Below are 15,479 nucleotides of genomic sequence, written 5' to 3'. Positions count from 1 at the left end.
TTCGACTTGAGGTTTTGCAACACCGGTGAAGTATTAATCTACTGGAGCGTTTATTTTCTAAATTTGTGTTCTTTATCTAAGTGTCCTTCATTGACTATTGTGTGCACAGGATACGGATTGCCCAGATTGTTTTAAAACTTCATTTTTCTTATTTTTTGTGTAATTGAAAGTATTTTGGTGCATGTAAATCAATGGTTTTTACTAATTCTTTCCTTGTACTGTTAATTGGTTATATATATAAATATATATATATATATTTTTTTTTTCAATTATAATTTTGTGGGCAGTTTTTATTGCTGTTATTATAGTTTCAGTTTGAAGAAAACAATTATTTCAGTCGGGAAAATTGTAAGGTGAAGTAACAGTAAACTATTATACTGATTTAAAAATAAATGAGGACACAATTTTGAGCATAATAAATGAGAACATAATCTACACTTGGTAGCCAAGTTGTATGTAATAAACATTTACCTTATTATATTTTATCCATAAAAACCCCTATTATTTGATTACTTTTATGAAAACTAACTGTGTTGTTTATTTTTGATAATTACTGAAAAGTAAAATAATTTCAAGAACAAAACTTTAAGATTCATATTTCTTAATTTGTTTTATTATTTTGGCATAATCACCATTCTAGGCTAGTGACCAGGACTTAAGGTTATTCAAGGCTAATCACCATTTTATTTTTCTTGAGACAAATACTTCAATACCCACAATGTAAAGTAACTGAAGAGGAATGTTAAATGAAATAATAAAAAACTGGTATCATCAGACAGCTTAGGTATTTTGGTGTTTACTTAATGACATTCTTCCCTTCTCTTGGTATATAAATAATGAATACACTGAATTCTTTTCAGTTAACTAAAGAAAAATGAGTGGTAGCGTCTTAATATATAAATGCTAGCTTTGATTCAATATAATTCAATGTATTTTATCAAATATTCTAGTGATCCAATATGATTATAGTGATTTTTATAGAAAGAATTTGTTTTATTATTTTATGTTTTTGAAAGATTTATTCATGCCTATTGCAACTAGAAAAAAAAAATTATGTATATTTATTTATTAAATACTTTTAATTTTTTTCATTTAAAACACTAATCAGTTCTTACATATTATTTTTAGGATTAAACACACACATTGTATAGTTATGGTGGTCTGTTTATGATTAAGAACATTTGACTTATGATTGGTTTTATGAAATGATTTATATTTTTACTAATGATAATTATTGCAACTCGTGTGTTAATGTATTATCTGCCAAATCAATAACTGAATTCCCTACTTACTTAATGGTAACACATGTTAAACCTGAATCTGTTGTTTTTTCTATTGTTTTATTTGATATTTCCAAATATTTAAATATATCTGTGGTTCGGAAGTAAAGGACACCAAGTCCAATTTTAACAAAGTGAGTTTATGACTGTATCTTATTATACTGTTTCTCGTTCCAGTGGTATACAAAATTCTCTAGTTATGAATGTGAACATAAGTAGTCACATTGTTGCGTCATTTTTTAACAGAGATTTAGAGATGCGTTGTAAGAAGTTAAAATAATATTTACAGATTATTAATATAATTTTTTAATTTTCCGAATTATCAATATTAATTTAATATTAAAATATATTCTTATTCAGTGCATATTTGTATGTCAAACATTATAGGGGTCTTAGTGCACTGTTACTCCAAATTCAGTATTGTGATTATACATCACAATGAAATGTATTAAAGAAAACTGTAATCAAACAAGAAGCCAAAAAACATCAGAGGAACTGTAAAAAATGGATTTGTTATGTACAAAAAATAAAGCAAGTAACTGGTGAAATCTATACGAGTATAAAGATAGGCTAAAGATATTCTGGTAAAAAATGATACCTTCATGCTCGTGTTGAAATAAATCCTATGAAAAAATTTTAATAATGAAAGGGAAGAAATTTTTTATTGATACTGGTATTCCAATAAAAGCCGTAACTTGAAAATACAATTTGTTTTATCAAGTATCGAAATAAAACCCAAATAGTGAAGGATGGTAAAAAACCAAAGGACAATTTTTTTATGATATCACCACATAAGCTACCATTACCATTCTATTCTTTATATTTTTATAATTAATGAGGTCAAAGTAAGTGTTTGCAGAGTTTTTTTCAACAATGTCTACTATTGTTTTTAATTCAATTAAAAAATAATGTTCTGGCAGATTAGTTGAGTAGATCAACAAAGACAACACAAGCTAAGCAACAAAACTCCAGATGCAGTAATTCAGAATGTGATACAACATTAAATTTGGTTCCAAAATTCGCAAATCATAATTTGTAGATAAAAACAAGCAAAGAGCTTTTTAAGTTTTTTCCTAAGATTTGGAATGAATATGAAATACATAAAAGAAATGTGGCAAATGAGTGGCATTATATTTATATTTTTAACAAAATTCAAGTTATTATTTAAGCAGCAACTACAGACAAGTGTGATGAACGCAGGAAAACCTAAGGGGAAATTAGATGTGATTGAAAAGAAATCCTTTTAAGAGAGTTATGATTTACACCTTACAGATGCAGAATAAAGATTATACAGGCTGCAAAAAACAGTCAGACCCACAAAGTTCTGACTGTTGATTTGCCAAAATGTCTTCCCTACTCCATTATTAATTACTAATAGTTTAAGTTTTTTTAAAATAAAGTTGTGGACATTTAATGCACAATGTATGATAGTTCAAGTGTGACTGCATATTATATGATGTGGAGAGACCTCGGTAAGGGAGAGAATGAAATAGCTTCAACTATTCTAAAGTGGACTCACAACATTACTAACTTGTTCATTAAGGTCTAACTTTATGGTCTGATAATTGTTTTGGATGAAACGAAAATATAGCTGTTGTGATGTGTGTTTTTTATATTTACTTAACTATCCACAAATGAAGAGTGTTAACCACTAGTTTTTATTGAGAAAACATATGCTCATGATGGCTGACAACATCCATGCATTGATTAAAATGAAAAAAGACATGGATTGTTTCTGATAGTGACATCATAGGATTTACAGTAGGTAGTTTGTCAGTGTTCAGAGAAAATTCATCATGTTGCCAATGTGTGCAACGTGGTGATGAATGACTTCAAAAATTTCAAATCGCTTTATGATGAACCAAAGTCATATTCTGTTTATAAAAAACTTGTTAATAAACACCCAATGCCATCAAAATTTTTTCATCTTCAAGTAGAGAAATAGAATGTAGGGAACATTATTTTTCAATTACAAAAATGATGCAGGTTTAGATTTTATGGAACCACTTCATAGTATTAGGGACAGTGCTAGACCAATTTTAATGCTGAAATACAATAATATATTATTTCGCCTTCAGTTTTTACCATCTGAGTATAATTTTTAATAAAATATTCAGATTCAAAATGGTGTGGAAGATTAATGGAAGAACTAAATTAAGATACATAAAATATTAAAATTTTTCTTTAAAATTGCTTACTTTTCATTTAAAATAATTTTATTCCTAATTCTTATTATTATTTTTTAAATTGAAAAAAATTGTAATGTCTGTAATTTTTTTACCAACAATACCAAATTACAAATACAAATGCAAATTACACATTTTTTTGTAACCAACAATACCACACTGTATTGTTGGTTGAGTAAGTTGTGAATCAATAATTCTTTCTACAAGATTAGTATATAACATTTTTTATAAATGTATTACATTATTATCATTTTATTTCAGTTCTTAAAGTTAATTTCTAATGCATAAACAATTGTTTGTTTGTACTAACATTTTGCATTGCATATAATCAATATAAAACATATGTTAATGTAGATCAAAATAAAGTTTTTTTAACAAAAAAGTGTGATAGAAGAAAACATATGTATTCAAAAATTAAGAAATAATGAATTCTAAAACTTAATCTGCTTTCTTGTAAAATAAGTAAAAATGTGATGATGGTGTCCTACATCTCCGGGCCACAGATATCCTTTTTTGATACCCTGTACTAAAAATTATGAATCCTTGAATTTTTCTTCTTAGGTATTTAAATTTCTTCATCGAGATAGATTTGCCCCTTTAGTCATTGAACTTTAAAAAAAGTTACCTGTTCTTTTTTCCTTTTCCATTTTATTTCCATGTCATAATAATTGTTTTTCGTTAAATCCATTATCATATTATTTTAATTTATTCTATTTAATTCTTTAATTTGCCTGCAAATGTAGTGATGAGAAATATTACTAGTATTCAAATTTTATTCTTATTTACAGAAAATTAGTTATTTTAATCCAAAATAGTTTTTTCATATTGAGTGAATCTTTTATTCCATTATTTTAAACTTTATTTTATTTATTAAACCATTTATTCATCTGTAATATGATACATTATTTTTCTTTTTAAGCTCATATTATTATCTGGTTTACTATTCAGAAGTATGGACAGCATACATGAAAAATTTACTGCTATCAAACAAGTAATGTTAGTGTTCTGTTAGGAAAAAGTATGAAGTTATAAAGAATGATATAGGCACTTTTGCTGTGGATTGCAATTAAGTTTTAATTGTCACTTTATGTCTTATTTACTATCAAAATTATGCAATAAATATATGTTTATCGTGAAAATTTGATGTATATGTTAGTTATTTTTTATTTAATCGGAAAGATTAATGAATTATAACTTATAATTTTTTTATAAAATTTTATGTACAGTTCAATTTTAAAACAATATGGTAGTAAAGTGTTAATGTAATAAAAAAAACATTTATAAGTAAATTTATATGCAATAAATAATTAAATTAGAAATTATGCCATACCATTTAAAGATATGTACAGAAAATTGTTTAGAAGTCTATTTATTATAGATAATTTGCTAGTATTATAAGATTCATGTTTACAAGTTAAGCCCATATAAAACTGTTTGCTTGTTGGCATTACCACTCGCCTAATATCTGCTTGTTTATACTCTGTCTGCCTCATGCATATTAGAAGAGTAACAGTCTTACTGTCAGTCTGCCACTGGGAAATAATTATTATTTACTTGAGTATCTTTATTAACTAATCTAAACTTTTCAGACTCCATCTTCCTTACTGTATAGGACCTACTTTGCATAAGTTGCTTTTCACCATTCAACTCTAATTTCTTCTTCATAGTATCTTTGAATTCCTCTGCTGAGTTGAAGCAGTTAATGCATTAACATTAATCAAAATGCATTTAATTAATATTGCATTGTTTCAGAACAGAAATGAACTCATTTATTTCTTGCTGTATGTTATTTACTCCAGTCTTTCTTGTAGCTAAGACATATAAAAGAGTTGGAATTATAAGAACCACACTATATCAGCCAATTCCTCTGTACTAAGTGAGGGTGATACTTATAGGAATGAATGTCATTTGCATATCAGTGAGCATGCTGCTGTGTAACTGTATATTTGGGCCAGTGAAGAAGATGATGGGAAGTTGCTTCTCATGTTATTCAGTAAAGCCTATGATGCTCGTTATTCTGTGAATGGCTATGGTTCAAATCACTGGAGTGATTTGTGACTCATGTCTGGTTGACTGCAACTATTACACAATTGACTTTTAATAAAAAAAAAGTATGTGTGAACATCTTTTACCATTTGAGAGAAAGTTGTATTTATTTCATAATTAAAACATTGTAGTTTTCATTTACTGATATATTTCTTCTTGGTGATATGTATTTTTTCGATGTTTTTCTCTGTTTCTCTTTACATATTGTATACATTTTCATTCTACTTCTTTAGTTACAACTTCCATCTTATTTATTTAATATAAATTATAAATAACTTTTTGACTTAATTAAAATTTTATTCAAATCAAATTTGTTGATTAAAATAAAATTTTATGTTGCTTAAATCAATTAATTAACAAAATTTATTCTTTTGCATAATAAAATTCTCATTTTTTGTGCTCTTTAATTTAGTTTCTCATGGTAAAGTCATCACCTTAGCTTTTCTTCTAAGACATAACTGAATTCGATTTTAAGTTGTGTATTTCAGCTGTGCATTTCACTTCATATTTAATTGTCCTAGTCTTTGGTACTATCTGTTACCTTTAATGTTAGTATTTATTATTTGCTTTTCCTACATGATAACTTTTGTAAACCAATATCCCATTTTGTAGTCTACATTATTTACCCATATTTTTTAATATTCATTATTCTAATACCATTTCATGGTCTGGTGTTCTGCCTGGTGGTAGATCGTGTATGCTATCGCTGTCTCTACTCATTTCTGTCCTAAGCTTTCTTCTTTATCCACTTGTAGTTTCCAATCTTCCCTCATCTATTACTTCATCTTTCTTCTTCATGTAGTTTTTTTTTATTGACCCTTACAATGCAGCTGTCAAGATTCCACTTTCTCTGACCACATGTCCTAACCAGTTTCCCCTTTTTATGTGTATTTCCATCATAAATGAAGGAGTAATTTTCATTACTCCTTCATTCCTCACTTTATCCATCTAACTTACTTTCTTCCTATTGATATCTCAGAAATCCTAATCTTGTTCTTCTCCTCTTTCTTATCTATCATACTTCACTTCCATATAAGAAGACTGCGTATGTAGTATTTAACAAACTTTTCTTCCTTAACTCTGTCCAGCTTTTATTGCGTAGTAAATTCTCCTTCCTTACCAACTGCTTCCTTTTTCCATTGCTATCTTTCCTTTTATTTCTAATAAAAAAAAGGAAGGAAGAAACCTTCCTTCACTTGTCTTTACCATTGAATTCTTTGTTGTTGTTTACTTCGATTACTGTAGTGTTTCTTTATTTTCATTTCATTCTTTTTCATTTCTTCCTCCAGAGTTGCTAACAATCTTTGAAGTGTGCTTGCATCAAGTCATCAGCAAACTTTATGCATTTTATTTGTTGTCCTCTTATACTTATTCCCTATTCTCTTTCTTTTAATATATTAATTTATTCCTTATCATATCTTCAGTGTAAATGTTTGACAGTGTCAGTGAAAGGCAGCATTCTTGCCTATCACCTCAATCTAGACTCACCCAGTCAATCATATTTTTATTTACTTTCATTGCTGCTGTTTGTCTTATATTGTAATATATATTTATACTGATTATACTTAAAAAAGTTTTTTTTTTTTTAATTCTTAGTAGATAAATGTGTTATAAAACTACAAATTCTTTGTACAATCTTTTCTTTGGCTATGCATGATTGATTGAAACCATGCAAATTTATTTTATAAACATAATAAAAATAATATGAATAGAAAAAATCAAAAAAAAAAGTTGTTTTCCCCTTGTGTAATTCATTCATTCATTCATTTTAAATGTGACTAGTTGTCAGTGGTTGTGATATGAAAATATCAACAAAAAGAAACATTGTATTTAAAATTAATAAATAAAACTATACATATATGAAAAGACTAGATGATAATATCTGTGTTATAAACTCTGATATGTTTATCTTAAAATTAAACATCCGTTTAAAACTCTAAGGTTTAATTATCATAAAAAATGTTTTTTTTTTTTAATGAAAACAAGGTATTTGTTATTGTTCTTCTGTAGAACAAACAGATTTATCAAACCTTGAATTGCATTTATTAAATAATAGAATGGAAGTGATTGTAATGTGACTGATTCAAATAAAACGTGGTGAATTCCCATATTTATTTATGTATTTAGCAATTACTACAATTGTAATTTTTATTATTAACAGGTTCCTAATGTTTTGTATTGTGTTTGTTAGGTTTGTATGTCACACTATAAGTTTCCTTTTTGTAATTTTTCTTACTGAATTGTCGTGTTATTGTATTATTTGGTTTTATTTTGTTTTGTTTTTCTTTGATGATAAACCGATGGATCATTTAAAATTTGATTTTTAGAGTATTTACAGACATGAAATAATAAAGACATTTAAATCATTGTTGATATATGAAGTCCAAAAAAAAAACACTATAATTATTATACAAAAGTATGAAAATTCTGGATAAAATTATTAAAGTTGATGAAGTAGAGCAATTAGTAAAATTTCATGTTTATAAATTTAACACAAAATAATGAATTCATAAGGCAAACTCTTTACACCTTTTACCTTTTTTAAATTAAATTTATTACTTAATAATTTTATTTTCATAAGTACTTTAACAGTAATATCTGCTTCTCTTTTAGAACATAGTTTATGATGGAACATAGAACATTGTTTGATTCGAGTAATGGCAGTGGAGTTGTGTTCATACAGATTTTATGGTTATTAATAGTGTTTTATGTTTTCTAAATTTTAAGTTTTTTTAATATTTGTTTTATGTAAGAATTTATTTACCGACTGATGATGCGGGATCCCATGAAAGTTGACTATTCGTATTAGTTTTTTTAGGTTTTGTCGTGTCATTGTGTTTTGGTGGTTAAGTTGTTAATGTAATGTGGTTTATAGTTATTTATGTAATGTAGATGTATTAAAACTACAGATATATGTTCATCATCTCAAATCATTCAAATAAAATAAATTATTTCAACTGCTATTACCAAATGTTGCCAGATAATGATATTGTTTTGGTGCTATAATTAGAATTTATTTTTAATTAAAAAGATGATTAATTTTTTGATAACTTAAATTGGATTTATTTACATGTGCCAGTTATGCTTACAATATATTTTAATTAAATTATATTGTGTGTGTGTGCGTGCGCGCGCACCCACCCACGCGCGCGCTCGCGTGCGTGTATATATATATATGAAAATTTGATTTTATAAATTATGTCTAATAATGTTTTTAATTCCCATAATTTAACTCCCTCTCTATATCTTCTACACAACTGTTAAAATACACAATTATTCCCAGGATTTACACACTTAGGACCACATTATTTATTATACAACATTATGTGTACAGTAGCTGGTTTTCCAAAAACAATTAACTATTAAATTCTTCTGACAAAATTTATCTATAAATTAATTCTTCATGAAAAAACTAAAATTGGTTCTTTTGTTTCCTGTTAAATATTCAATAACCAAATCATCTTGTAAAATTTGTTTGCTGAATCACTGTATGCTAATTTTTTTAAAAAGAATGTACAATGCTCCTAACAAGTGCATTATGTCTTCAAATTTGAGAGTGAAAATTGTATTGCTTTTAACAGTTTCTTAATTTTTGAGAGTTTATAAATTTTTCATTAGTATAATACACAAAAAACATTTTTGTTTGCCATAAAGATCTACAAAAACATTGTAAGTTGTGGAAATTTGAGATTTTTTTCACCAGACCATTAAGAGTTGCTTGAAGCCAAAATTTGAATTTAAAAAAAAATAGTTTTCAAAAATTCATAAAAAATTAGGGGTACATATATCATCATTAATATTATTTATGGTAAAACTAATATCATATATATATCATAACTGTGTATGCTACCCCTGCCTCTTGAAAAAATTACCAAAATTATTAAAATTTCACCTTTTTTAATGTTCAACTTTATTGGTAATTTTCTCATAGGAAGAGAGGTAGGTAAATAAACTACTGGACCAATCTTTTACCTTGAGAAAATATGAATAAATTGTTTTTGTTTCATCCTTCCAGGACCAATAGTTTTTTAATTATGACTTTTTCTGTAAACCCTTACAATCACAAAAATAGATGTGCGCACCATAACAAAAACAGCTGCCACTGCTTAAATAAAAAATTAAAAAAAAAAATATTTTTAAGATCCTGAAAAAGTGGGTAAGCTTCAAAAAGAATAGATCAAGCAACTACTCTTGGGTCATTTTGTCATTTTATTCACAAAACATAATTCTATAAAACTTATATTTATGGATCTATAACTGATTTAAAAAATGTGAATGACTGCTATTTTGAAATTTTCAAAAATAAGTTTTTTTAACTTAGTTAATATTATCTGGGGTAGGCCAAATTTTATTAAATATCTCAATCCATTCCTAACTAGTAAAAAAAAAAAAACAGACGAGAGAAATTAGGCAAGATAGGGATTTGTCCATATGAACTTTTTAATTTATTTTGGTATTCTGAATGAGCTCCCTAAGTTTGACTAACACCATCTGGGACACTATATAGAAGTACGATCCATATAGGAAAAAGTAACTACTATAGGTTTTCTAATATTGTTAAATAATGAATAAAGTTTTTTTTTTTAAATTACAAATAATAGTAAAACTACAGCTACCCTTACTATCTCCTGATTTTACAGTGCCTGGATTATTTTGGGAAGCAGCATTTTGGAAATGAAAGTGTGTTAAATAATGTAAAATGTTAATGACCAAAACTATATTTAAGAAACAGATTCCTGTAAAAATGTTAGCAGTTTTTTTTTTGTTTTGATGATCTTGCCCATGGGATGTGGAATTTTTTAGCATATGAAAAATGCCATGCTTGACTGGAATTTGAACCTGGGACCTCTGGATAAAAGGTCGAGATGCTACCTCTCCACTATGGAGATTTGCAAAATTAGTCAAAAAATATATTTATAAAAAAAATTAAGCCATTAAATGACCCTACTTTATGTACACACTAAAATAGATAACAGAATGATGATCTACCCAATGAATCCATACCTAAGTAAATAGATTTGAAAAAAAAACTAATAAATTTAAAAAAAGAAATACAATATTAATCAAAAGCAATTGAAGAACATAAGAAAGAAGCCGTAATAAGAAAGTGAGTCCGACAAGGATGTTCCCTATCTCAATTACTTTTTAATCTTTACATGGAACTATCAGTTAATGATGTTAAAGAACAATTTAGATTCGGAGTAACAGTACAAGGTGAAAAATAAAGATGCTACGATTTGCTGATGATATAATAATTCTAACCGAGAGTAAAAAGGATTTAGAAGAAACAATGAACGGCATAGATGAAGTCCTACGCAAGAACTATCGCATGAAAATAAACAAGAACAAAACAAAAGTAATGAAATGTAGTAGAAATAACAAAGATGGACCACTGAATGTGAAAATAGGAGGAGAAAAGGTTATGGAGGTAGAAGAATTTTGTTATTTGGGAAGTAGAATTACTAAAGATGGACGAAGCAGGAGCGATATAAAATGCCGAATAGCACAAGCGAAATGAGTTTTTTGTCAGAAGTATAATTTGTTTACATCAAAAATTAATTTAAATGTCAGGAAAAGATTTTTGAAAGTGTATGTTTGGAGTGTCGCTTTATATGGAAGTGAAACTTGGACAATCGGAGTATCTAAGAAGAAAAGATTAGAAGCTTTTGAAATGTGGTGCTGTAGAAGAATGTTAAAAATCAGATGGGTGGATAAAGTGACAAATGAAGAGGTATTACGGCAAGTAGATGAAGAAAGAAGCATTTGGAAAAATATAGTTAAGACAGACTTATAGGCCACATACTAAGGCATCCTGGAATAGTCGCTTTAATATTGGAAGGACAGGTAGAAGGGAAAAATTGTGTAGGTAGGCCATGTTTGGAATATGTAAAACAAATTGTTAGGGATGTAGGATGTAGAGGGTATACTGAAATGAAACGACTAGCACTAGATAGGGAATCTTTAAACCAGTCAAATGCTGACGACAAAAAAAAAAAAAAAAACAATCAAAAGCATTAAATTTGGGTTACATTTTTCAGAAAAATGTTAATTTGTAACTATACGTAACCATAATTCAAGTGAATGTCAACCAAAATAGTTTGATGACAGGTCCATGTTCATAGTTTATTTTAATCCTGCTATTTATTTTTTTTGTTTTTTCACTTTATTTTTCATTGCTACAGATATTTCAATGCAAGCTTTTATAATAAAAATATTAAAAAAAAAGTGTTTTGCAGTCTTAAAAATGACAGCCAGTTTGTTGTTTTTTATTATGCCAGCTATATATCTAAATAAAATGATATTCACTGTATTATATTGATTATTAATAATAAATCAATTTCCAAATAGAGTAATAGAACAGAATGTTCCAACTGAGAGTTATCATTTAATATTTATATCATTTTCAATGTTGATTTTTAAATATAGTTTATTATTATTGGAGTTATATTTTTTTCATGAATTCTTTTTTGTGATACAAAGATTGAAATCTATCAGTCAAATATTAAATTCTGTAAAATTAGTTTGTTTAGCATTTCATATTATTTTATATACAGTTAAATCATGTTCATCCAAATCACATACATCTAGACATCTATGTTATCTGGATCTTTTTGGTTTTGGGATGTTTAAACCACATAACATTAGTAAATTTCAAAACCCTTATTCTTTATAATTTTTTGTATTTTGGGTAAAGTCTTATGAAATAGACAATCCACATCAGTCGATCTATTAATGTGCATTTACCTGGAAATATAAGCTGTTGTAGTCAAAGTAGTATACTGAACTTACCTATCTCAATTGAAAAAGTCTCAGTGATGTAGCGATTATATTGTAGGCAGTTTTCTTCAGAGATCCTTTTTTTCAGCAAAATTCAAATTTATTATTAATATGTACATTAAAAACGATTTCATATAAGTTTTTCTATTTTACTCTTTACATTTTCTTAGATGTAAATAGGCTATATCACATTTTTGGATCATTTCTTTAATTCATTATGTTCTACCTAGTCCAAATAAATGGAGATATTCTCTCTCTCTCTCTCTCTCTATATATATATATATATATAAGTATATGAATATATATTAGTATATATCTTTATATAAGTATATTTAAACCGAATTTTTACTTAAACATTGACATATTTGTGTCATTACATTTTGTATAAAATTGAACCAAATTAGCCCATTATTCATTTTATTCAACTTTACTCTCTCAGGACATTATTGAAGGGCCACAACTCTAACACTTGTTCAAAAATAATTTTATTAAAAGAACTTCAAAAGACTAACTCAAAGCCTGCAGCAGTTTTATACGCTACATGTTTGGTGGATAATAGTTTTTACTATTACAGTGTAAATAATTGGATTATATGAATCGAACAATGTAAACCAGTTTACTAAATATGTATTACTATTTATTACTCATTCAGGAATGCTTTACCTGAAAAAGTCCTGAAAAGTAATTATAGAAAATGAGATTAGAAACTTTTCTCTTGAATCATTTTTCGTAATTTTATTAAGGAGGTTTCTCTTATGGTAACAGATTATAATTGATAACAAGATTAACTATAGTTCATTAACTTAACTTCTTTAAGATCAACTGGTATTTCTAAATAAACTTTATTATTAAACATTAAGCTAATATTATTTAATTCTTTCATTCACAGTGATAATTGTCAAGTAAGTCTAGTATTTGATACTGCTATAAAAAGAAGTCAGGCTATAAGAAAACAAGGCCAGTTTATTGAGCATGATGATGGTTTTTTTTTTAATAGATAAGTAGGGTGTCAATTAACCCCTGACACACATGAATGAGTTTGCGTTTATTGCTTCAACAATTTTGTTTATGTAACAGATTTATTATATTCATTTTTAAACATCCATTTTTAAAATGATAGAGGATAATTAATAAGTACAGTCTTATCTTAAAGTATTAATTTTATTCATATTAGTTATTTTCATATCAGACTTGACTGTATACCCTTTTATTTACCTTAGATTATAATAACAATATTATGAAAATAGTTACAATTTTATTCCCTATATTCATGAACACTATTAATCATAACCTGAATATTTTTTCAACATTCTAGGCATAATGTTGTCTGTAATTCAGTGGTAATATTTGCCTTTAGTTTGTCTAACTTGACTTTGTTAAGAAGCTATTTATTATTGTGGTACACTTTTTCTTTTAGAAAATCTTATAAACGATTAATCAGACTTGAGATGTCACGAGATCATAGTGGCCACAGTCTCCTAGCAATTATTCTTTTCTCAAAAAACTCGGAAGATTAAAATCACACTTAAATTTTTGCATATGTAGAGAATATTGAAAAGAGATATGCACATCATCCACGATGGTTTTGACTGGGGTAATAAATATTTAAATTATTGTAGGGAGTCATTTAATTTAAAAGTAATTCAGTGTAAAATAAAGGAAGTAGATTTAGAAGAAAGAAAGGAATTAAGGTAGAAGAATCTAACAGAAGTTGAGAAAAGTTGTTTTAGACTTTAAAATTATTACCAATGAAAAAAAATAATTTTTTTCAAAAACAAGCTGGAATCAGAAAGAGAAATAAGTTTTTATATAAAAAATAAATCTGCTGGTATAAAAAAAAATTGAAGTTTGAAATTAAAAAGGATCTTATTAAAATATTTGTACTTTATGGCAGTGACAATAAGAAATCCAATATATGGCAGCATATGATAATTTTCAAAGTTAGATGATTTGACTGATCAGTAGTGATCCACCTATTGACCAGCCGCGGTATAATTGAACATTCTCATTTTTAAATCAGCTGGTTTCAGATTTATTTCCTACTGAGGGTCTGACATTTTTCCACCTATCATTTCATTCGACCAAAAACTTAAAATATTTGTGCAGCATGTTGAAGTTTTGGTAATAAAATAATTAAATTAAAAAGTTGCAAGTCAAATATGAAAGTAGAAAAAAGGTATGGCAGCCGAAAAATCGTGTAAAAAGAAGCCATCATTGATTGCCCATTTATTAAAGTTATTCAGGGTTGGTGGTTGGCTAAATTTATTATAGAAGCAAGAGAATAAACATTAAGTAAAGAACTAAATTCATTTAACTGATTAATAACCAAGAGAGATTGATTAATTACTTTATTTATTTACATCAGCAGATTCAGGGCTTGTTATGTGCCATTTGTGCTTAAACAGGTTATTGTAGATTACTTTAATTAATTTAGAAAAAAATAGTATAAAAATTGTCATATTATTTTAATTCATAAAAATTATTTAAAAATTATAAAATAAATCGCAGTTAAAAACCTCCTTGCCTGGAATAAGTATGTAACAAAATAAATATAAATCGAAAAATGACTTAGAAATATTAAGTATATCATAAATATTTCTTCTGGCAAAGACAATTGACAAATAAACTGGCATATAATTTAATCATTTCTGTAAATTAAATATCTTTTAGACATTAGATACATATTAAAAATGATTAAATAATATTGAATTTTGTTGAATTCATTTTTAAAATTCTACTAATCTAAATTGCATAGATTATAAAATATAAACAAATTGTAATGTACACAATATTGTGTAATATTATATGTGTGTCCACAGTATTATTAAACTCAAGTTATAAATATGTTTATTTGCTTTCCTGAAAATGAGAATTTGGAGAGCTATTAAGATAAAATTATACATTGTTTTAGACAAGAGGTAGATATAATTGTGTTTTATTATTAAAGAAGAAAACTATGTGATATAACAATAGGTTGTTTAAACGTGTTTTAATCAGCTTCTATGTGCTACTGTAGAATTCTGATAGCCAATTGGATTCTGTAAAGAAAATATAATCAAATCAATGCACGCAATTAATATTCATTGATATTTTTCAAGAATGCGGTTTGTTCAAGGTAAAAAATGCAAATAAATGAAATTTGTTTTTTCTTCTCAAGCTAGGATCAAAAGCACCTTTCTCTAAGACCTTT

General features: G+C 26.9%; 1 protein-coding gene across 4 annotated transcripts in view; it reads left to right on the top strand.

Annotated features, from left to right (window-relative positions):
* The window catches only part of MRP (Multidrug-Resistance like Protein 1), a 174,908-nt gene that overhangs the window by 460 nt on the left and 158,969 nt on the right, over positions 1–15,479 (top strand). The window lies entirely within an intron of this gene.

The sequence above is a fragment of the Lycorma delicatula genome, chromosome 6 (genome assembly GCF_047948215.1).
Source record: "Lycorma delicatula isolate Av1 chromosome 6, ASM4794821v1, whole genome shotgun sequence".
Lineage (NCBI taxonomy): Eukaryota > Metazoa > Arthropoda > Insecta > Hemiptera > Fulgoridae > Lycorma > Lycorma delicatula.
Note: the sequence above shows the minus strand (reverse complement) of the source record. Positions and strands in the feature narration are given on the sequence as shown.